This window comes from Manis pentadactyla, chromosome 6, assembly GCF_030020395.1.
Source record: "Manis pentadactyla isolate mManPen7 chromosome 6, mManPen7.hap1, whole genome shotgun sequence".
NCBI classification, from domain to species: domain Eukaryota; kingdom Metazoa; phylum Chordata; class Mammalia; order Pholidota; family Manidae; genus Manis; species Manis pentadactyla.
Window position 1 is genome coordinate 44,714,473 of NC_080024.1, and position 26,204 is coordinate 44,740,676.

The 26,204-nt window shown below is 35.1% G+C and overlaps 1 protein-coding gene and 1 long non-coding RNA gene across 12 annotated transcripts in view; one reads left to right on the forward strand and one right to left on the reverse strand.

Moving 5' to 3' along the window:
- The window catches only part of GULP1 (GULP PTB domain containing engulfment adaptor 1), a 287,882-nt gene that overhangs the window by 56,090 nt on the left and 205,588 nt on the right, over positions 1-26,204 (reverse strand). The window lies entirely within an intron of this gene.
- On the forward strand, positions 11,283-15,831 carry LOC118910481 (uncharacterized). Its single transcript, XR_005024003.2, has 3 exons — positions 11,283-11,800; positions 11,893-11,977; positions 14,054-15,831. It is a non-coding gene; the product is annotated as an uncharacterized LOC118910481 (long non-coding RNA).

A 26,204-nucleotide genomic window follows, 5' to 3' on the forward strand; every position in this document is an offset into this window, starting at 1 on the left:
ACATATCATTAAAAATAATTTTGAACTATAACATGGCATAATAGAATATATATGATATGCTAGTACTCAAACCCAATTCATAAACATAAGTTATTAATTTATATCACTTTATACCATATGAAAATGTAAATATATTTCTTAATCACATACACTTCCTATTAATCAAAGATGTTTTTTAAAAGACACTTTTTCTAAGTATTTTACATGAAGGTTTTCACTGGAAAGAAAACTAAAATTATTTCAGTAGGCCCAAAGGAATAAAGTTGATCTCAAATTTTTAAATGTAAAGTATGTTAACCATTTAAAAATTACTATCTGTAAATTTAAAGCATATAAATGCTTTGTTACTTAATTTAAATGTTAATAGCCTATTTTAAGATATTAATATGGTTTGATGCTGTTTATCATTTCAAAGCAACAGTTTTGTTTTCCAATTATGATACATAGCATGCAAGATTTTAAAATACAACCTTTAAAAAATGCCTAATATTTACTATCAAAGTTATAAGCTGAACTACATTAAAAAGTAAAACACACATGATCTACTATTTTACCAAGTTTTATTATATCCCTGAAAGTTTTTAGTTAAAACCTGACATCCCCTGAAAAAAGAAAAAGTTTCATATTATCACCTCATAATAAAATCTCTATCTTGGAGAGACATAATACCTCCTAAGTAAAAGTCCAATGTCATTAAATATTCTAGGCCAATTAGACCTGAAATATAGATAACTTATTCTATAAAATATTTTTTCATAAATAGCAAATAATCATTAAATTCATTAAGTTCATTCAGCAATGCTGAGTTATAAATACATCACTTCTGTATTAATAGATGTGTGTGTGTGTGTGTATGCACTGTATATCAGATGAGTGGATTTTCATTTGCTAACTCACAAAATGTGAGGGAGCAAAAGAGCAATGTATGAGTATCTTTTAAAATTAGATTTTATTGCTTCCATCATTCTGGAAAAATTAACAATAACAACTAGAGAAATTAAGAGTCTTGTTCAAAATGGGGTCTCTGTATTACTTGCATAAGAATTATACAGGGAGCAAGTTAAAAAATATAATAATGCAGATTCCTTGGTTTAATAAATAGGCATCTTTAAGGACTAGGGAATTATATTTCTGAAAGTGTCACAGGTGATTCCTTGTACTGACATGTCAGGGACCAGAGTTAGGAAATAGTAACAAATCAGGAGGATAGTGGATGGCAGATACAAAAGGTGAACTGAAAATACAGGAGATAATTGCTGATCCCCTTTCTGAAGAGCTCAAGGAGAGAGAGAGTGAAGCTCAGATGCATTCACATACAAAAAAGCTTCAATTCTCAGATTCTTTAAGTTACAACAGTTCCTTTTCCTAATATGTTCAAACTACACCAAACAAGTGCTACTAGGACCTAGATATGATATCATCAGGCATTTGTTTGGCCTCACTGTGACCTCAAATTGGCTGACCAGGCTTGCAAAAAAGACCAAAATAAATGGAGAAATTCTGAGCTTAAAAGGAAGTGAAAACCTGTTACTAAGATGTGGACACAGCCAAGTCTATTCATGACACCAATGGACCTGTCTCATGTCTTCTGTTTCAAATGAGTGTATTCAACCTTGGCTGCATAACAGAATCACATGGGAGCTTTAAACTTAGACCACTGCCAAGGAGTCTGATGTAATTGGTCTGGAACAGAGCCAGGGCATCTGTGTATTTTAAAGCTCCCCAGGTGATTTTAATGTGCCAGGTTTATAAAGCACCAGGTTTATAAAGCACTGTTTTAGATCATCCAGAAAGGACAAAGAGTTCAAGTGACAGGAGCTATTTAGTTCTGAGTAAATCCATGGGGTAAAATCCTGTTTTTAACTTCTCAGAATTTTTCATATCTACTGAGAGATTCCTATTAATAGGTGATCTAATGTTATCAGGAGCAGAGAGGAAAAGATAGACTCTTTATCGGTAAGTGATTCTTGAACTAGAAGAAGGAAGTGTGTGATGTGTCAGTTACTGATGGTATGAGTTCCTGGAAATATTTATGGAAGAATATCCATATTTTGGCAGAAATGTCATGAGTCATAAGTATTATGCATAAATATGCCCATATGGGAAAATTATGGTAAAACTCCAAGTACGTTCTAAATAAATTAACCTCCTGCTGTGCTCCAGGAATCTTTTAATATGTTTTTTTGGCTTTAATTAAACCATCTGAGTAATGAAACACAGAGAGAAGCCTTTAATGATGGTGGGAATTAAACTACAAAGTCATCTAATACAGAGCTTGCCATTTAACCCAATTTTTCTATGTAATGTCAGTTGGCCTAAATGGAAGTAATTTTTTAAATGAAAAGCAAACTATTCCTTCCAAAACTTTCTGTATTTTTTAAATTATAAAACTCATCATGATACTCAGATTAAATAATTTATGTATACTCCATGTCTATATAAAATATTTATGAAACTCATAAATATGGTGCAAAAAGCTGGAATAAACTTTAGACTTAGAATCTGAACATGTTAGAAAAGTCATTTAATCTCTGCTTATTTGACTCTTGAAAAATAAGGATATTAACATTGTTCTTCTCTGCTTATAAAATTGCTCTGAAGATCAGTTACAATAAGAGATGGGGGGAAAACAAACACCAAGCCTCTGTCAGCGGCGAAGTGTTTCATAATTATGAGGGATGTCCATTTGTACATTTTATTCAATGACTGGGGAAGACTCTAGGATTTAGCGGATACTGTAGGTGCCTGCTTTGCTCTCCTCGGGTTCACTTTAGCAGCACTGGGACCCATTCTCCAGCTTCCACATGACTTGCTGGTAATGGATCACACACAAGATCTGAAGAATTCCCTCTGGGCAGTGGGGTCATTTTGCCAGTAGTGAGAGCCAAAACACCTGGGGTTTCTTTGCTTCCCCCATATCACCACATTCCTTACCCAGTGACTGGTAGGGAAGTGCCACAGCCCAGCCCCTTTGCCTGGAGTGGGGTACACTTGAACATTACCGTTATTAGGCATAGCTTCCCTCAGAATCAGGATATGGGAGCTTCACCTGCTACTGGACTCTTAGTTTCTTCCCCTCGTCTGTCCTGCTTTCCCCTGTCCTTACCCGCTTCTCCTGGGCGCACTCCCTTAATAAATCACTCACATCCAAACCTTGCTTTGGGGTTCTAATGTGTGGGAGAAACTGACTTAAGACACTGTTAAATGCTTACATTCGGGAACATAGTCTACTATACAAACCCCACAAATAACTGAAATCCTCTTGTCGTAAGTGCTATAAAAAGGCTTATGCACGGGGTTAAAGGTAAGACTTTGGTTGTGATCTTTTTCCACTCTGCTTATTGCCTAAAGGGTGAAAGAAAAAAGGTGGAATGAATCAAGCCCAAAGGGGTTAATTAATCTCTTCCATCCCAAATGAGTTGTTACTAGTTGGAGAAACAAAGCCAGGGGAGTCTGGACCACAAAACGCAGGGCCTGGCTGAGAGCCCCGCAAGGCACCTCACTGCCCCAAAGAAACCAAGCCCAAGCGCATGCGCAGAGCTGAGGATCCGCAGGACCCCATTCCCCGCCTGTCACCTGAGATTGACTTCTCATCTCATAAGCCACCAGGTAAGAGAATTTGTCTCTAGGGAGTGTGGCCCAAGAAAAAACAGACAGCCTTTTCTGACAGTTGGGGTTTCCACATAAACTAGTTGGGTCACCTGATCAATCACAAGTTGACAAGCGTGGCCCATGTATGCAGAACTGCCAGTCAGCCTTTGAGCACCTCTGTCTTCAATATTAAAACAAACTGAGTATGTGCGTATATTGAGGAAAGCCACTCACAAGAGAAACAGGGAGAAAAACAAGAAACAAGAGCAACAAAAAAATCAAAAACAAAAAAAGGAATGAATCAAAGGGAAAGCAGAAACAAAGATGATGATTAAAAATCTAAAGTCCACAATGGAACAGAACAGAGACTCCAAACATTAACCCAAACATATATGGTCAACTAATATTCGATAAAGGGGCCATGGACATACAATGGGGAAATGACAGTCTCTTCAACAGATGGTGCTGGCAAAACTGGACAGCTACATATAAGAGAATGAAACTGGATCACTGTCTAACCCCATACACAAAAGTAAATTCAAAATGGATCAAAGACTTGAATGTAAGTCATGAAACCATAAAACTCTTAGAAAAAAAACATAGGCAAAAATCTCTTAGACATAAACATGAGTGACCTCTTCTTGAACATATCTCCCCGGGCAAGGGAAACAAACGCAAAAATGAACAAATGGGACTATATCAAGCTGAAAAGCTTCTGTACAGCAAAGGACACCATCAATAGAACGAAAAGGTATCCTACAGTATGGGAGAATATATTCGAAAATGACAGATCAGATAAAGGGTTGACATCCAAAATATATAAAGAGCTCACATACCTCAACAAACAAAAAGCAAATAATCCAATTAAAAAATGGGCAGAGGAGCTGAATAGACAGTTCTCTAAAGAAGAAATTCAGATAGCCAACAGACACATGAAAAGATGCTCCACATCGCTTGTCATCAGAGAAATGCAAATTAAAACCACAATGAGATATCATCTCACACCAGTAAGGATGGCTACCATCCAAAAGACAAACAACAACAAATGTTGGTGAGGCTGTGGAGAAAGGGGAACCCTCCTACACTGCTGGTGGGAATGTAAATTAGTTCAACCATTGTGGAAAGCAGTATGGAGGTTCCTCAAAATGCTCAAAATAAACTTACCATTTGACCCAGGAATTCCACTTCTAGGAATTTACCCCAAGAATGCAGCACTCCAGTTTGAAAAAGACAGATGCACCCCTATGTTTATCGCTGCACTATTTACAATAGCCAAGTCATGGAAGCAACCTAAATGTCCATCAGTAGATGAATGGATAAAGAAGATGTGGTACATATACACAATGGAATATTACTCAGCTATAAGAAAAAAACAAATCCTACCATTTGCAACAACACGGATGGAGCTAGAGGGTATTATGCTCAGTGAAATAAGCCAGGCGGCGAAAGACAAGTACCAAATGATTTCACTCATATGTGGAGTATAAGAAGAAAAGAAAACTGAAGGAACAAAACAGCAGCAGAAGCACAGAACCCAAGAATGGACTAATAGTTACCAAAGGGAAAGGGACTGGGGAGGATGGGTGGGAAGGGAGGGATAAGGGTGGGAAAAAAAGAAAGGGGGCATTACGATTAGCATGTATATTGTGGGGGTGGCATGGGGAGGGCTGTGCAACACAGAGAAGACAAGTAATGATTTTACAGCATCTTACTATGTTGATGGACAGTGACTGTGAACGGGGATGTGGGGGGGACTTGGTGAAGGGGGGAGCCTAGTAAACATAATGTCCTTCATGTAATTGTAGATTAATGATACCAAAATAAAATAAAATAAAAAAATCTAAAGTCCATATAAATATGTTGCATCTATGATAAAAACAGGATACTATATAAAGCAACATTTGGAAAACAAAAAAGAACTCATGGAAATTAAAAATATGATGTAGGCAGTTTAAATTAATAACAAGAATATTAGAAGATAAAGTTGAGGAAATTCATCAGGAAGTAATTATTGGGTACTTACTATTTACTAAGTACTATTTTAGGAGTTGGGGATACAGCACAGAACAAAACAAGGCAAATTCTCTAATGGAAGGATCCAAACATAAGCAATATAATAAAAATAAGTATATAATATTTTAGAAGTGCTCTGGAGAGAAAATAGGGATGGATAGGTGGAAATGCAAAGTCTGTGAGTTGTACCATTTTTAACTAGGATGGTTGGAAGAGACCTAACTGATAAGGTGAAATGTAAACCAAACAGTAAGGCAGTGATAACATCCAGACACCTGGGGGAAGGCAGGCCAGGCTGAGGGTACAGAAAGTGCAAAAGCCAGATATTTAAAAAGAACCATAAGAGAATTGGTCTAGGACAGTGTTTTACAAAATTCTCTCCCTAGAAAAACAGTATCAGCATTATCTAAGAAGTTGCTATAAATGCAGATTTTACTGAATCAGAAACTCTGGGAGTGGGTCCAGCAGTCTGTCTTAGTGTCTCCTCCAGGTGGTTATGTCTGTCTATCTACCTAATTTCTGTTTATGTCTAGATCTACCTATTTATCTATCACCTATCTATACTTCTGTTTATGTCTAGATCATGGACAGATTTATAATATCTCTTAGAATACATAATTTTAGTAAATATAACACAAATAATAACACACAGACAGACTAGGCAGAGTGTGAGTAATTCTTAGAGTTGAGTGATAAGGAAAGTCCTCTCTAAAAAGGTGACGTTTTAACAAGAGACCTGAAGAAAGTAAGCAATGAAGCATGCACTCAAACATACTGAGGTTGAAACACCTCTGAAGGGTCAGAGAAGCAGACTCAACAGCTGGGGATAGAAAGGAGAGCTTGGGGAAGCAGCATTCTGGGTGTGTGGGTTAGGGAGGCCCTGGCACTGGGGTCTCAATGGGGCCTGAGAGATTGAAAAGAGTGTCAGAACCATGAGTACCTAGGCAGTTTTCCTGTTTCAGAGGAAAATGATAGAGAAGAATGATGTAAGATATAAGGAGTAAGATATAGATATATGTTTAGGGAAATGGCAGTAGGAGTCAGAAAACTTACATTGTTAATACCACTAATTAGGGTTGTCAGATTAGCATATAAAATTATAGATACTCTGGTTGATGGGAATGTGAAATGCTACAGCCACTCTGGAAAATAGTTTGATAGTTTCTTTTAAAGCTAAACATGCCCTTATGATTGGCACACATGGTGTGTGTATGGTGGGGGGGTCACAGGGAAGACAGTAAAGCACAGAGAAGACAGGCAGGGACTGTGACATCTTACTACACTGATGGACATGACTGCAATGGGGCGTGGGGGGAACTTGATAATATGGGTGAACGTAGTAACCACAATGTTGATCACGTGAAGCCTTCATAGGAGTGTATATCAATGATACCTTAATAAAATAAATAAACAAATAAAGCTAAACATGCCCTTATCATAGGATGCAGCAATTGCGTTTTTGGGTTATTTATCCCAGAGAACTGTAAATTTATGTTCACATAAATATTTGTACAGTGGCCTTTGGAGTAGATTTGTTTATAAAAGTCAAACATTGGAAACAACCCAAGTGCCCTTCATTAAGGAATGCTTAAACAAACTGTAGTACATCTATACCATGGAATACTACTCAGCAATGAAAATGAATGAATTATTGACACACACAACAACTCAGATGGCTCTCAAGGGAATTATGCTGACTAAAAAAAGAAGATCCCAAAAAGTTTCTTTCCTGTTAGGTGTTCACCTAAGAGAAAAATACAAAAGTTTTTTTAACATTCTCTTAGAAAATGGGACACTGGTATGTTTAACATTATAAACTGAGTAAAAATAATTGCATTTATGTTTTAGTAACTCTATGTCTTATCTCCTCCAAGTGGCAGAAAAAATAACAATGAGAAGTGAGTACAATGTATCAGACTGATTTTGCTTTCTACTTGTAGATTCAAAGTGCTATCTCTTAGTGTGGGAAAGAGTGCAAGAGTTTTGTGTTCTGTGGCAAGTGGTAATGGTTGGTGACATTTTTTCTCAACATTTTATCAAATACTTGCCATCAAAGCCCCAAACATACATTCTTTTCAGTACATGTATTTATTTTAGAAAGATCAGTCATTAAAACGTACATAGGTACAAGTGTATGATTTGCACATTTGTGTACTTGTGCTTTGAAGCCCTGCAATAAAATTTTTCTGTTTACTTATGAATAATCAATGTAATATATGTTCACTACAGGAAATTTAGAAAATACAGAAAAATGTATCAATGAAAATATGCATCAACTTTAATCTCATAACCAGGAAGTAGCTATCATTGAAAATATTGCATGCTATCTTTCAAATTTATGTTACAATAAAAGTAATCAGCCAATGACACTATTGGGAAAACTTTTGAAAGCAAACATAACCTCTCAAATTACTATATATGACTTATTTATTTATTAGGCATTATTGTGTATGTACATATATAAAATACACTTATCATATATATATACATTTAAATTTTCACTACTAGTTGAGCTAGTCAACGAGTTGAGATTAAAACACTTAATATGACTCATGCAATAGGCACAGATAGGAAAATATAAAACACTAGAGAAACATTAAGAATACACTGGACTGAAAAGTAAGCTGGACTGAAAAGTAAGATGATAATGATATAAAAATGCTTTGTATAATCCTAGTTTATATATACATCTTGAAAGGTAAACTATATATATGTATATGTATATATATATATATATCCACTGATTTTATAAACTATAAAATGTCTTTTAAAAATCTTCTATAAAGACTTTGACAAATACAGAGAAAATTTCTTATACCATAAAGCTAAACACATATTCCATGTAAATATTCCCACCAAAGCATCTCTCTGATCAATTCATTTGAATACTTAGCAGATGCACTCACAATACATACTTTAGAGGCTGCAGTCTGCTGAAATTAAAAATGTAAGAATGTCATCAAACTCATTATTATTTATAAAAATACTTTATAGGCTTCTTAAATTATAATGCTATTAAGGTATTTCAGGCTTGGTTGAATATCTTCCAAAACTCCCACAGCTGTTTTTCAATTAATTAAAATAATACAGACTTCTCTTTGAAACTAATCTCCAGTGATGTCTGTATTCATTTCTTTCAGTTCTTTCATTAATTCCATTATGCCTACAATATGCATTTTGAAAAAAAATGTATGAAACTTTGAGGATTCCCCCTTCATTTTCAAATATTACTTGAAATTTAGGTTTGTTAGTTTTTTTTCACTTGAAAGGCTGAACGTTTGTTTTAGACTTGCTTCACTGCCAGTAGAGAGCAGTGTTGGACATCATATGGACCCATTTATAATACCCGCTTTGCTTGCTTCCTCAGTGTTTCTAAAATCACTCTATGAATAATGTAGTTTTTTTTTTGTTTAAACACTGGACAAAAAACAAAGCAGTTAAGTGAAGAGTTACTAAGCCTAAGAGCTATGAAATTTAACACTAACATATAAAGGAGCTAATTTATAACAGAAATATAGGGAATACATGTTTTACTTATATCTAATACAATATGCCAATTGTATGTAGATAATATGATATCTATATATTTTTTAAATATTAAGGGACAACAATTTTTACAACATAAACGCATTATCTAACATTAAGGTTAATAAGAAAACTATTGGTAGCAAATGACCAATGGGTATTCCAACTATAGAAAAAAATTAAAAGGCAATCTCTATCTTTGTAACCAAGTTTGCAGAGCCTCCAATAAGATGGGATTAATTTTCATAGCATTAACTTCACTGCATATGTGTAAAAATAATAGTATAAAAACCTCCCAGCTAGTCAAATGCATCCAGTAGATAAGCCATATAGAAGTAAGCCAATTTAATTTTATAGTCTTTTTTGGCTGACTTGCCATGTCATAGTGCCAAGCAATACAGGAAAATCCATCTTTAAAAAGCACATCATAATAGTCAATTGCTAAAGACGGGTCAGAATCCATTGGTTTTAAACCTATTACTTAACTGCCAAAACCATAATTTTGAAAAAAATTAAAATAGACCCACCAAAATGAAAGGTTATACTTAAAATACTCTAAAGGTTACCCTTTAAAGGAGGGCCAGGAAATTTTGATCGAGAATAAAAAATATACCGGGCTTACTATTTAAAAGTCTGTATTTTATATCTGATTTGATATTTAGATGTCTCATTTTATTGCAGTAATTTTCTTTTTTACAACTGAAATAAAGTTGATTACTCCATTAACTTTCTATTAAATTATATCTGACCTTATTTTACATGGAAATAGATTGTATTGTTTTAATAGGCTCCTGCTTTTAAAATGCGATTTCTAAGTTTAAGCCAAAACAAACCTACTTGGTATAAACATTAACTGTGCTCACTGCCCACTGTGCAAGCAAGGGTCTCCCAAATCAAGCTCTGAGTCACAGTAAAAGCAGTGAGTTTTCTTCCTGTTTCAGAGGTCCCTCCACAGTTAAACTTCCTTCATGTCCAAGGAGTGACACAGGTGGAGTGAAGAACAGGGCATTCGCTTGTATTGTTATAAACAGAAATATACAAAATAAATAAACACCAATTTATTCAGAAAACCAAAAGCCTGGACTTTGGAGCCGGACAGGCTTCACAATCTATTTTCTCATTAGAGAACCACATGGCTGTGGACTATGGAGATAATATCACTCATCTCCTATTATTTTGTAGATGTGAAACTGAAGACGAGGAACGCGAAGTGACTTCTCAAGGTCACAAATCTTGTTAGTAGCAGAGCTAGGGCTAGGATTCCTTCCAGCTCTCCTAATTTTCAGACATATATTCTTTACTTTTGCCACCTTAAATAAAACAGAAATTGAATGAAAGATAATATAGTATAATGGATATATATTACTCATTTATGCTATGTCCGTTTGGCTAATTAAGATTCATGCTATGTGTTCTTCCTACTGTGACATATGCTTAAATCTAAGGGAGTCAAAAGAATAGTTGGCTGGCTTTATAGTTAGGTAACCTGAATTTCCAAATACCATTTATTTACTGAACCTCTCAGCGCCTCGTTGATAACTCACAGTGTTTTTTTTGAGAATAAATGAGAAAATGCAACCAGTGACTGGGCACAGAGTGAATATTCGCTGGATTTATGCTTAGAAATTAAAATAATAAAATATCCACAGCAAGCAAATAAAAGAGCCAAACCACCCACAATGAACTCTGAAGTAAGCAAGAAAAAAACCTTATTTTATTCAGATAAAATAATCAGATTTTAGCTCTCGAGAGAACTGAGAATTCTTATCAGCTACATACACAGGTATATTTTTTTCCCCAAAATCTTATTGTGCATTTTCAAACATTTATTCTACTTGATTCTCACCATAATTTAATGTAATTCTCATAATTCAGTCAAATATGTAAACCTTGAGACAAGGAGATTTTTTTAGTATATCTATTCATGATACGCTTATTTGTGGTTGCCATATCAATGTGTTTATACCATTTTTCAGGAAGGCCAAGTACTTTCTAAATATATTCCTAGTTAGAATACATTCCTAAGTATATTCCTACAGCAGACAATGAAACAAACCCAAATCCTTGACTTAGTAACTACTGTAGGCTACACTTTCATCTTTAATGACCAGTGTGCTTGTTTTTCCCACAGGTTCTTTCATTCCACTGTACCTAAGAGCCTCAGTATTTCAGTACAATCTAAATAGACTGCAACAAGAAAGGTTGCAAATGCACAGTCATTGCCATAGTGGAGTTTTCTGGCTGTTAGTAATCATTGCTTGTTTTGAAATTTTAAGCAACTTTGGAGAAGACCTCCTTTCAAGCTGTGAGCAGAACTTCTCCACTCTTGAATATCACAGAAAATGAGTGATCTCATTAAGAGATTTTACTAAATTGCTGTCCTCGTTTCTTTAGAAAGGGAGGAAAATGTGCTTTTCAGATCTTAATAGGTTGTGCATAGCTCTTCTGAATGAAAAAATGAGTGTGGGGCTAATGATAATCCTGAAATGCAGATTTATTTATTTAAGTCTTTCTGTCAATGATTATCATGGCCTGGTAATTCCACGAAGCACTGCTGCATGGAGAACTTGCATTAGTGTGCTATGGTGGTGTAAGTAAAGAAGACTGCATCCTGCCTCTTGGGGTTTTTATCTCCTAGATAGTTTTGGGAGTCAAGAACATACATGGAAAGGTAAACAAAAACAAAAACCTGAGATCTGGAACTGATTAAGACAAGCTTAATGTCAGTGACTATGACTGTATTGTTCTCCTCACTTCCATCAGGAGCCCCAGAAACCTGTGAGAGCAGGCCTTCTTTTATTCAACAGCTATTTACTGAAGATCTACTATGTGCCAGACACTGTTCCAGGTATTTGTATAGAGTGATGAACAGAAAAGTCTAAGATCTCTGTGGAAGTGGCTAGTTGGAAACATGCAAAAGGGTTTTAGAGTTACATGGACCCAAAGCTTGAATTCTGGCTTGACTACTGGCTAGATTAATGAATCTTAACAGCTCTGAGTTGTAGCTTCTTATTTTGTAAATGTTAATAAATAATCCTATACTTATAAGTGAATTGTGAGCAAAAATATATGGGCAAAGTGCATGACATATAGTAGGCATTCAATAAATATTTGCCTCCCTTCAATAAATGCTCCTAAATGACGTGCTAAATGATGTGTAAAATGTGCTAAATGATGTGTTGATTATTTGGGTTTAGATCCCAGAGTAAGGCTGGAAAAACAGGGATTTGTGACTTTATTTTCACCTAAGGCCAGATTTTTTATCTCATTTTATAGAGTCAATGTGATTTTATTAATAGGGTTTAAATAAATCTGCTGGGATGCTAGTGACTGGCTAAGGGACAGAGGAGGAACTACAGAAGCATCAAGCATCCAACAGTGGCAGAGTCCTGGCAATTCTTAGAGTGGAGCAGGGGAAGGCATGGATGGCTCTTGTTTCTTTGTAGTAAGTTGAGTCCATCTACACTAAGAAGTTTGCCTTGCAGTCCGATGCTAATATGAGGACATATGCTGTTTTATCTCATTAGCTAATAGTCTGTTTCTCTCCAGTTTGTAAAAGTGAGCAACTGTCCCTCTTCCACAATCACAAGTCCTTCTTCATGTTCTTATTATTAGACCAATCCTATATGCTTCCAACTTCAATTTGATCGTTTATATTTTTAAGTTCATGCCTTTTATTTTTAAAGATAACTTTAGTTTTTTTCTTTCAGTACTTGAAGTCAATTATCACTAATTAGCACCACTTAGCTTTCACTGTTATGCATAATTGGTTTTGTTTGAACACTACTATATGCTGATTTGATTTTCTTTGGCCTTTAAAAAAAATCAATCATTGCATATTCCTGGGAAGCTTTTGAGAGTATTTTTCAGTTGCCCTTTGAAAGTTTTAATCCTGGTATTAAAATATACCTTTATATTTTTATTGGACTACTTCTAAAAATTTAATAACCTGATTAGTGACTATAATTCCAAATTATATATTAACTTCTCTTTATATATACAGAATTATATTGCCATGTATTACTTTTCTGAAAAAGAACTATACATTTCTATTTCCCATGATGTATTTGATTGATATATCAAATTATCAAACATGTATTTTCAGACTACAGACTGGTACTTAAGATGAACATTTACTTTATGTACTTCATTATTAATGTGACTAAAATTTAAAGAAAGCTATTTATTTTTTAGGTCTGCTTTGGTTATGTAACTGTATTCCTATTATGTTAATGTGTGTACGCAATTTAATTAGTAGTTTAAAACCTATACATGCTTAAGTTACTCTACAAGAAGATATGTCAAAGAAATAATCAATCTTCCCATGTTTTCTTCCACCTGCTACTTCTATAGCTTTTCTTCTTCCTTCCTAATTACGACCCTTGAATAGAATTCATGCCTCATATCAAATTTACTGAGTATCATAATTCTTCCAAGTGGTAAAGATACCTCAAGACAAATACTGGGCATAACATATTTTTAATTTAAGCATTTAATGACATGCCATTTGAATTCCTTGACCATGTAGTTAAATACATTACTGACCCAATCCTGAAATGAATTTGTTTTCATTTAAAAGCAATACATGCTATTAAAATGCATGAATAAGTGAGTATGGGCAAGGACACAATAGCATTAGAGTACTGATACTTATTTGCCTCTTCATTTCAGGGCTAATCAAGTATAAATTTCAAAACTACATATGTCCAAAATTATAAATGCTGCTACGTGTAACAATTAGCAAACAAATGGCATCATTATTTTGCTCCAAAAATTTACATTCTGCTACTGAATATTCAAGTTGAAACATCTGTACAAACCCAGGGAGCCTTACTCTATAAAGCCCCAATAAACTGCATAATGGAATTTTACTACAGACTCTGAGAGTTCTGTCATTTTAACATGATTAATTCTTTATCTGAAGGGAGATAGCATTTCCTGCAGCAAACAGCTTGGGGAAGGGCCTTTTTTTCTGTCCTTGATGACATCTCACTGAAGATGGAGGGACCTCAGTCACTAGAATCCCATCTGTCAAGGTATGCCTACAGAAATCCTGCCAGCAGCCTGCAGGAAGGAGTGCAGAGTAGGTGGAGGGCAGGGAAAATGTCATGGGAAGGGCAAGTAACTTTCTTATTCTCTCAACAGTATTGTGAGCCTCTCCACAGAAAGCATTTTTATTTCATTGCTATAAAAACACCTCCTGGGAGAAGGAAAAAGTTCAGGTTTTGATTGGTTCTTCTCAACTTGGATAGAATTTTCAGTTTGTTATTAGGATAGCAAATTTATACACAATGTGTACAATACAAATCCCCATATCAACACTGAAGTCAAGGGCTTTACTCTTGCTAATAATGGTCTGCAAAGATTGACTTTTTACTGAATGACAAGATCAAACTTTATTCTGCATAGTGATACAGTGCTGAACAATAATCTATGGACTCATGGACATTAAGATTTCAATCCTGGCTCTGATGTTACTAAATCGTTTTGGTCAATTTACTTTAGATCCCCAGATCTGTTACTCTTTATAATAAAAAGTGGTAGTGATACTACTATACAGAGTCATTCTGAGGATTGTTTGAGATGAAGACAATATAGTTTAGCACAGTGCTTGGTATTTAATAAATAAGTATTTAAAAATACACTTGTCTCACTTAATCAAGGAGAAGAACTAAAACTATTTTATAATATAAGTCGAGTCTCCTTGAAATTAAATTGTCCCATACTACGATGATCCAGGTATATTATAGAAAACAACTATAACCAATTAGTTTCTGGCTTTTATGTACTACTTTGAAATTACATAAATGCAACTGAAAAGGAAAGGGTATTTGTCATTCTAGCTCCCCCATTGATTTTAATGTCCCATTATAACTCCAAAAACTTAATTATGAGAATCTTAAGTTAAAAGTTTACTACATAATGTATACCTACATTAGCAGATATACCTATGACATCATGGTTAAAATAATGACAAAAGGAAAGGAGTGGATAAATGAGGTAGTTTATCAAATGATTAAAATTTGTAGGAAACATTGCATTAAAACTTTAAGTACTAAGTATACTGCATATGATCTTTTTCCAGAAACTTTTTTCCTAATTTCAATAAAGTAAATAATTTGATGTTGCTATAATTATGTCTGCTATTATGTTAAGAGATAAACATGTACTATGCAGGTGTGTGGTGATCTCATTAATGAGATCATGCAGTTGGTCAACCATATGGTACAAAAGAAGTTAGTCCAAGCTAATCACAGAAGCATACTGGTTCAGTGACTATAAATCAGTTCAAGTCTGAAACTTGCCTGTTAAATTATCCACTTTATAGAGGACAAGACACAGAATTCAGAAATATATAAGTGATCTCAGTACCTCTATTTTATATGTCCCTAATTTATATGTCATATTATATGAATATATAGCCAGATAGATGTATTGATATTGGGCCAAAGTATTTAACCTATTGGTTATGGTTCTCTGAATGAATAAAATTGTACACTAATAATTCCACCACTAGCCTAGAATAGCACATCTGCACCCAAAGGTGGAATCAGTATTAGGCCATATCCAAAGATTTGGCATGTTGTCTACTTAGTTGAGAATATTTATTGACAGAGAGATACTACCTCACGAGACCATCAGCTCCTAGAGTGAACCATTCTGTATATTATAAAAATCTTCCCCAGAGTTATTCTGGGGACAATGAAGCAGGGGCTAAAATACTGAAGGAATGAAGGCGTGACTGGGGAACTAGGAGACAGAGAGTGGCAAATTTGATAAATGAGACTTAAAGCTGTGGGATCATAGGGAGAGAGAGAAAGGAGAAGGGAAGTCAAGTGCACCTGCCAGGCCAGGGGAGCTGTTCTGGGAAAAATTGTGCAGAGAAAACATCTACCACGTGCAGAGAGCATTGAAGGCTGGGAAAGGCAATAGGATTTAGAGCCCTCAGAAGAGAGGTGGTTTTCTTTGAAGTAAGAAGAAGCAAGGTCTCTGAGGAGAGGTGGAGGACAGAGGACTTTGTCAATGACTGACCTGGAGTTCCCTGGGACCGGGCATAGTTCCTTCTCCCAAGAAAAATACTTGTTTTTTCAACTCACTGATTTAAAAAATTCATGCCACTGTATCCCAAAATATATTTAAATTGGCTTATAAAGAGTCATAAAATAGAGGGAAGCAAAATTAATAGAAAACACAAAAGGAAAATAAAGCAAGAATCTAGAGTAGAAATAAATTTATAGTCAAAAGCCATGTAATCCTATAAATTTGCTAGAGATGGGTCATAAATTAGGCTCCAAATTCTTCAGCAGCAACATAAAAAAACACTATCAGTTAGCTATATGATCCAGTTAGCTATATGATCCACTGTTGACAAGGTACAATAAAAATGAAAGTGTTTCATATATATGACGAGACTTTGATATGCAAATAGATTAATATGTGACTTCACTAGCAGAAGTGTTTGATAGTTCATTACATTTCAAATAGCCCACTAGATATTTGTTTTATTTTCACAGTAACTATGAATACAAAAAACACCTTCACAGTTATTATTAACTTATTTCAACTTATCATCTGCCCTGCTATTCTCAAGTACTTTGGAGAAATACCTGTCACTCAATCAAAATGGGATAAAAACATTAACCACTTTTGCCTTTACATTCTGTCCTACACAGTTGCCTGTCTAAATAACTTCCTTTATAATTGTTATATCAACATTTGATTTCCTCAACCATGAAATAATTCTTGGATATGAAAGGCACTTTGAGGCATTCTTAGGGATATATAACACATAGACAACTAAAGCCCAGCTTTAAAAATGATTCTTAGTATAATTCCCACCTCCAGCAGATCCTCCAAGCTTTTAAAAGTCCCAGTGAATTTCTACAGTCAAATTTTCCGAACAAAAAATATACAAATCATAGTAACTCGCCAGTCTTATTTTTCAGACAATATATTCTTTACAGAGATTTCATCTCCACATTGTTAACATTGGGAGTTAGAAGTCATGACATTCCCTTCCACAGTACAGGGTAGTGACAGCTGAATTATTTATGCGCTCTAGCCCTCCTAGATATCATTATTAACATACTCTGGAGCTATTTCATAGTACTAAATCAAGGGTGGAAATTACCAAGGGAAAATATGTGTTGGGCAGGTTATAATAAACATTTGCAAAAGATGTGTCGAGGCTTTATTTTGATAAGTATATGTTAACTTTAAGTTAATCCAGAGTTAAAATACAGGCAGGTATAGATTTCTGAGAATTAACTTAAATGTATCTGTATTACTAAAACGTTATGTTATACAGTATTATAAAAATAAATATGATGATAGCATTACTAATTCAAGGATTCATTAGGCATTAGCTGGGTAACTGCGCTCTCAGGCATTTGTAGAAAGGATTCACTGAGTGGTATTATAGGCAAAGCCCCTGGCTGCTGTGTTCATGTTTACAGGAAAAGGAGACTTTCCAGGAAAAGTCCATTAGACCAGCCTTTAAAAGCTCCCTCAAGAAGTTATGCTCTGGCATTTTGAAATACTCAGAGACTAAATGAAATTTTTGCAGATGGCTAGAAAGCATAGGGAAAGGGATGATCTCTAACATATATTAGCCTTCTACAATGTGTCACATGCTGTGGAAATTGTTTCAAATATAATAGCTCATTTAGGAGCAATAAAAATATCAGGAAATTTTCCATAAGTCTTCAGACTGAAAGCAGACAATTTTCACCTTTAGTAAGATAATTAATATACACTTCTACATAAATTTAAATTATAGACATCACCTTACAGACATAATGAATAATTTAGCATATTCTCATAGCACCAACAACAAATATACAACAGTACTTTCATGAAAACTGAGTCTAGCATTCTGACAAGTTAGAAAATAAGTGTAGTACCTTCATGAAAACTGAGTCTAGCATTCTAACAAATTAGGAAATAGGTGTACAAATAATCTTTCCTTACGAATTGCCTCACCAGCCATGAGGCAATCATGGCAGATTACGTGCCTTATAAAACACCACCTTCCACAGCCAGCAAATGCAGCCTCGCCCCTCTCTCTCCCTCTTCTCACTGAACTAGCCCAGTGGTAAAACCATCCATTCCATCCTCCTCCACTCAAAGCCTCCCCACAATTGCTTCATACCCTGCCAGGACTTTTCTAACTACTGGAATTCTAATAAGGCATGAATAGGCTGTCTATGAAATCAGAGCAAATGAGTAACAAATATACATAAGAAGAGGGGACAGGCAGAGTGTTCAAGGTTGGGAATGGTAGCCTGGGTTGGGGGAGAAGTCAGCGTACTAGCAGATATGATCTGGAAGAAGGCAGTCACCATAGGACACTTGTCCTTTTCTGTTCTGGCAATCACTCAGAAATAAAACGCTAGCAACTACTTATCAGAAGAACAGGAACCTATAAATCTATGAGACTGTTCTTTTCCTAACAGAACAGAGTAAGTCACAGAAAGGTTTTTAACAGAAGACATTCTCTACTTACACAGACAAAGAGCTTCAAGTTCTAATACCTGGTAATATACTATAGTGACAGAAGCACATGCTCTAAAAATCACGCTGTCTGAATTTGAGAACTTTGCTGATTAGTAACTATGTATACATGGGCAAGATATTTAATTTTTCTAAGCTTCGATTCCTTTATTTGTAAAATGGGGGCCATAGTAGTAACCAAAGTAGATAAGTATTTACAAGGTTGCTCTAACTACCTTACCTACCTCACAGGATTACCATGATTATAAAGGCAGAATACGTGCCTGACAAGTTATAAGCAGTCAACAAGGACAGTAGGATCATTATTACTGTTAAAGTATAATGAGCTGAGCTGTCAGCATATACCAATGACCAGTCACTGACCCTTACCCAATTTGATAGAAAATAGCGGGATAGAGGATGTGAATTTAGTAAGCTGGGAAAATGGTGGTCACCACTGAGGAGGTGGGAAAGAAAAAAATAGAAGAAGAAGAAATTACTAAGGCGAACTACTATATGATTTTTAATTCCATCAATTCTTGCTAGTCATAGATGGACATTCAGAAAATCTTGATGGTAACATGTTTACACTACACAAACACATCCAAGCACACCTTAACAAAAGTATTTCCATTGCATGGTAAATTTACTCTTTATGTTTCAGCACAATTTTATTTTTAGATCTTTCCTCCCAAAAGATTTATTTATCCAGGTATCACCAGTACAATGGATTATTCAGATCATGCAATTTTCTTTTTAGTCTCCTAAATCATCACCTTTGGATGATTCTGATGCTTATTAACACTGCCACAGCTGGTGGGCAAGAGCAGAGAGAATTGAAACTAAAGCCACTCAATTTTACTGCTTATTATTAGCACTGTTAGGGAGCAAGGTAGGCACTACTGATTAAAATAGGCTTCACCAGTGCATTTCCTTTGTTTTGCTACTTGTCCCCTCCAACACAAAGAAAATACCCTTATCTTTCACATGCTTTTCAATAACACTGCAGTCAAAATGCAGCTTTTTAGGCTCACTGTAGACCTACTAAATCAGAACAAGCAGACAGGAAATCTGCATTTTTAGCCAACACACCAGTTTAAGAAACAATGATCCATTCTAAATGAGCCCCAATAAGATAAAGTCTGTGTATTCAGTGAGAATGTTTCTCTGTGTCAGGAAGCACCGTGGTAGCTCTTAACCTGGTAAAGGATATGCATGCCCTATTTACTGAAATATTGATTTGTATTAGGATAGTGCAGATAGGGAGTGTACAGGTGAAAAAAAATAATGATAATGGGGTGATAGGCTACCAAATGGCAGCATTCCTGTGGATTAAGAGCCCAGCACTCTGAGAAGCAGCTTTCTCTTTTTTTTTTTATGTTTCTCTGCAGAAGATTCTTCAGTGTAAAATCCAAAAAAAAGTTGTATACATAAAAGAAATACTATCTTTATCTGTTTAAAAATATGTAACAGTAGTTAGGCAATATATTCCTCTACTCTTACATTTCCAAAACTCGAGAAGGCAGCTTGGAGGGGAAAAGCATTGCATTTCAAATAGGTCAGAACCTAAAAGAACGTTATCTGCACAAAAGACCAGGTTTCACTTTTTACATGGTGTGACCTTAAACAAGTAATTTGAGCACCCTGAGGTTGTGCTTATTCCTCTTTGTAAGATAGAATAGTGTTAGTTTGACCTCATTGGAATGTAAAAGCACAAACATAAACCAGTAATAGCTGGCAGAGTCATGGCAGTTTGCAAAGGTATAGAAGCCACTACTCTAAATGACATGGGTAAATCTGCAGTTTACAGGGAATGGCTTTTTGATGTTTGTGGTTACTTTTTAGATATTTTGTCATGAGGCAGGATAAGGTACATATACAATGTAATATTGATGATCCTTGCTATTTAGTACTTGCACAGAACTGGTTCATCACTAAGAAAAAAAATATTTTCACATCTTTTATGGGTTTCAAGAAATTGCTTATTTGAGTGATCTATGCCAATATGAAGATAGCCTTATTTAAAAGTTGGTACACTTGCTTTTTAATCTGTAAGATATAAAAATTCAGAGCTCTTATATGTACATGCATATATATGTGTGTATACAGACAGGTATACATTAGGCATATTTGTGCATACACACATATACTTGAATTTAACTTCAGTCATTTCAGAAGTCAGTTGAAATCCTTGGATAAAAGAAAAAATGAAACAGAAAGAAGAAAATGTCTCATCTGATTTCACATGGTGGAAAAAAGCCATAATAAAATTCGTAAGGCAAACTCCTTCTCCACAGGAAGCCAGCTTTCACCTGATCTTCTTCAAGTTGTTAACTGAGATAACATCCTTTCCTTTGAGATTGTTAAAACTTGAAAACAGGAATCTGTTCTAACATAAGTTCACAGCATGAGACAGATTTAAAAAATAATTTTTTGTTTGTTTTCCTATTTATAATAGGTTTCTGATAGGAATCATTAGAATTTTTAAAATGCAAGATCACAGCATTAGTCTTTTAGTTGTTTAGTGTTTACTGAGAGGTCTCAAAACACTATGCTCTGTATTCCGGGCTTTTACTTCTTGGACATCTCCACCCTACATGTTCCATAGGACCTCAAATTAAATGTCTAGGACCTAGATACATTTCTGTGTTTATCCCCTATCTCAAGCTCATCACTACACTCCTGTCACCCAAGAATGCAATTGAGGGATTATCCTCATCATTCTTACCTACTTTACCTATCTACTTTTCACTGTACACTCCAGTCATATTAAACCCCTGGATTTTCTAAAATGTGTCATGTTCTGGAATGTCTCTGGGATGCTGTATATGCTGTTCCCTCTGACTGTAATGGCCATCTCACCTCAATCACTAAGATCATTTCTATTGGTCCTAGATCTCCATTAGAAAATCTCTTTTTACCATTCCCGTGGATGCTCCTCAGTGTAACTCAGGATGCCAAAGTGTGTGAGATACTGAGCTAACTATATGTATATCTCTGGGATGTGTAGAAGACTGATACTAATCCCTAGCCAAGATAAGAACAAGGTCTTTAGAAAACAAAATTCCTTCCACATATGTTGGTGGTTCATAATAAGGAGGTGAGTCTTGTGTGAATAACCAAGGACCCTAGAGCTGCACCTGGACGTTCTGGGCTCCTGATCCTTTTGCTTGCACTCTTTATCTTGCTGTCACATTTCATTGCTTTTATTAAAGCCCACATAAGCAAAAAGACGCATGAGACCCTAGGGGTCTTGTGTGTCGTTCCAATCCAACCTTGCATAATCTTTGGAGACAGTTTCTTGCATAAGACTGAGGGGCAGGCGTTTTATACACCTGGAGTCTGGCACCTAGTACAGGATGAAAGGAAGGTGAACCAACTCATAAAGAAGTGTAAAGTAAACATTCATGTCTTGTTGATCAGTTATTCTGTAATTACAAACTTGCCTCTTGGAACCAGGTTAAAAGACTGTTAATTTATGCCCTCAAACCCAACTCACTATGGATACAATAATACGCATCATCTCACTATGAAATGATTCATGTAGAAACTGACAACAAAATCATTTAAGTTTGTCATAGTTAATTAACTAACTGATTTCCACTTTATACTGGGGTGCCAATGAAAGAGCCACTTTAACCAATTAATGCCCCATTATTTGGATTATTTACCATAATGCCATGTGTGCTTACATTCTTTGCAATTTTTACTACATTGGAAAACATATAGAAGGTTACTTTTGAAATTTATTAATAAAAGGTAAAAAGTAATATTTGTTAATTCATTATAAAACATCAAGGTAAAGTTGTGCAAGTATCATCGATACAATGCTCATAGTTCTGCGTTCCATACCACATCTCTGCTATAAAATTTTTGTCTTACTTTTCCAAAAAGGACAGGTAATCAATTGATTATAATACCTGATTTACTGCTTTAACTTGCTATTGCCGTACTCATGTACAAACATATAAAATCACCTGTAGAAGTCTAAGTTCATTTCTTAAATTATTAAGCTGTTGTTTCCTCACTCTTGCTGTATACTTCTTAAAAATTCAAATTTACTGACCATGTTTCTCTTGGCAATGCTTGAGCATATTCAATCTCACTCATTTTCCCCGAGCAGTTCCTGTAGCATATTATTTAGTCTGAATATTAGCAAATGGAAATAGTTTTTCTGCTTGTAAGACTTGCTTTACTTTTATTCCCTCATCTCGGAAAATGTTTGTGTGAGCAAGCCTGGAGCAATACTATTCTAATGAGCAATTAAAACAGACATGTGGCCAAGTAAGTGTGTGGTAATCCTCAGAAATAAATGCAAAATCTGAGGGAGTCGGAGATCCAGCTTTAATTATTTAGGATTATAACTGGGGATCAACTAAAGGCAGATCAAGCCCCTTCATTGATTACTTGCTGCCCAGGATACCATTTCTTATCTGAACCTGCCGATCCTGAGGTGGGGTGACGTAATGCTTCTCTGACTCTAAATCTGCTAGGAAATAGTTAACCATTGCTGCCTTGTCTATCACCATTTGTGACTAATTCCATCACAGATAAAATCTGCCTGAGAGGGCAGGTAGTGAGGGTAATTGTGCAACCTGGTTCTACTATTTCATAACAGTGGTTCTTGGAATAGTCATGTTATTCAAATATGCAAAGAATCGGGCACTAATCTCATAATGAATGTGCTATATTTTAAAAACTCCAGACTGTGTATTGGTTGTTTGAAACTGTGCAAGTTTTTTCCATAGTAACAATATTATACCAAATATTTCTTATAATCCAGGTATACCTGAAAGAGAGAAAAGAGGAAAACTCACATTCAGTGAGCACTGATCACGTGTCAGATACTGTACAGATGTTACCTTGTTTAATTGTCACAAACACTTCATAAGGAAGGTACCATTTGCATTTATAGGTGTGAAAACTGAGTCAAATGCTAGGCTTGCGTTAAATCGTACAGTCTGCTTCAACTAATTGCCATGAGACTCTAAAGCCTGATGCTCTTTTGATTAGCACACAGACTTCCCAGATCCAAAACTGTTGGTTCTGTTGTACTTAATCACCACACATATTTATTTGAATAAGCGAGTCTGTTGTTATATTTTTTAAGAACAGAGATCTCATTTTCCATTCACTTATCCTGGGCAGTCTTCACAATAATGTCTTGGTTCCAAAGCATTAGAGATTTAAGTTAGGCCCATAAGGTAAGTTTCTCAAATTTCGTGATAAAGAATGAAGTCTCAGGGATCCATACAGACAAGGTAAGGAATATTCAAGGAAAGGAAAGTGAGTGGATTTAGATAGTTTTTTCAACAGGAGAATGAGAGAAAAGTGTGCAAAGGGTTTAGCATTTTTAGGGAGAGAAGGATCTAAGATGATAGGCAGACACTCTCAAATGCAAGATAACCTCACAAAATATTAGAGTTACTGAACTTTTTGAAAAAAAAATTCCTGAAGAAGAAAATCAAAATCAAATAAACATCTCAAGAAAGGAACAGAAATGATAAATGGAGTGTTGATGCTCTGAATCCATTTCAATAAGTAAGATTAAACTACTAGGGGAATTAGAGCTTAAGAACAAAATGTAAATGTTGCAAATCCTGACAGTAAAACTTAAAAAAGCAACAAAAACTAGGGATTGGAGCATGCTAAAGGGAGGAAATTAAGTAGGCTATCCACCTCATCATTCATATATACACACTGTCCAAAACCAAGACATGTTGTTAAGGAAAAATCATAAGGGTGCCTACACTTAGTGACTTTCATAATTGTCTTCCTTCAACCTTAGAGCGATCCTTTAGGAACTAATATCCCTTTTGGCAAAGATACCCATATGTGAAATTTACTAACTCCTTTGATTCACTTTAATTTTGTTATTCATTTTGTTGAAAATTCAAGTAAAGTTCAGTGACTTTTATTGGAAAATAGCATGCAGGTTGTAATATTCATCTTATAAAAGTTAATTCTTCCTATCTACCCATTCCCAGCCTCAATCTCCTTAACTCTCTTTAACTTTTTGCAGTTCAATGTAATTTTGCTGGTTGATAGGCAATATTAATAGTCCCAATCTCAGTGGGCATTTTTGAAAATTAAATGAGATGACAAATGCAAAATCCTTAGAAAGTTATTGGAGTTGTTTGTATACTGTTGAGTGTTATTTTTTTATCTAACCATCAATTCTTGCTTTTGTGTTTGTTCAGAGAGAGATGCCTGGACTTCTGTTAACCAAAAGTTAACACTGGGTCATTTCCACCTGGTAGAATTTTGAGCAATGTACTTCTTTGATTTCTGTATTTCTGTGCTTTCCTGTAGTACTTAAATTTTAATAATTAGCATATATCAGTTTACAAAATAATGAAGTTATTATTACTAGAAAATAATACAGTACAGATCTATAATGTGAAAAATTGCTTCTTTCAGGCTTTATCCTGTGTTCACTGTACTTTGAGATACATCTTTTCTCAGACCATGGTTACATAAATTACATCAGATCTTTAGCTCCCCAACGACCTTTCCTTTTCCTGCTTTGCTATCACAATGATGCAAGTTACAGAAAAAGGGGGTGCTCCAATACTATCTGATATAAAGACTGCCACAGGACTCTACTTTTACTTTTGTGAACATAATTTATAAAGGTTCAGAAAAGGTACTATTTTTCCAGCAGGAAGAAAAAAAGATGATAAATATTTTCTTGGTAACTGAAGAAACAGGCACACAACAGGAGACCACTCTGAAATGGAAAAATATGCGTAACTGCTCTAGAGATGAAGTTTCCCATAGTTCATAGGATTAGAAGGAAGACAAAAATGACTTTAGTTGGATTTAAAAATATATGCATGGACATATTTCTTGAGGCATGAAAGATTACTTCCTCCAAATGTCTCCTAAAAGGTAAGAACACAGTAGCTGAGATCTTGGTTTATCTTCAGAAGAGACTGTCTCTGGAAGGGAACTGGGCGACATTCTTCACCTCGCAACACCCACATCAGATGAGAAAGAGCTCTGTGGGCAGCTTTCTTCGACCTAACATCTTTGCAAACAATATTTGAAATGCAACCATATATCAATAATGCTGACTTGATGTTTAAATCTAAATAATTTGTGAAACCCTGGTATTTCCTACTGTATTTTACCTCCCATAACAATCCCTTACTCCTCATTCTCATTTCTCTTAAGTCTTTTGTTCAAAAACTGCTCACCTCCTTACTAATTTTCTTATATTTAGCATATGCTTAATTTCTCATCAAAATCACTATTGAAATAAGCTTGATAAAGACATTACTTTTTTTTTTTTTACCTTTTTCATATACTTATTCCCCAAAAACTACAAATAATATTCGCTATCTGTCCTTTCTACTCAGATCCTTAAGTTTCATTCAGTGCTTTAGAATGCTACCATTTTGACCCCTTTGAGACCAGGTCAGACTTTTCCTTTTTTTGCAAATATTCTTTGGTTATGAACAAGCTTTCTTCTTTCACATAGTGCTAAACATATCCATGAAGAAATATGAAGTAAATGACAAATGTATCTAACATTCAGAAAATTCCCCATTTATAATTAGGTGCTCTCAAGTTGGAGAAGC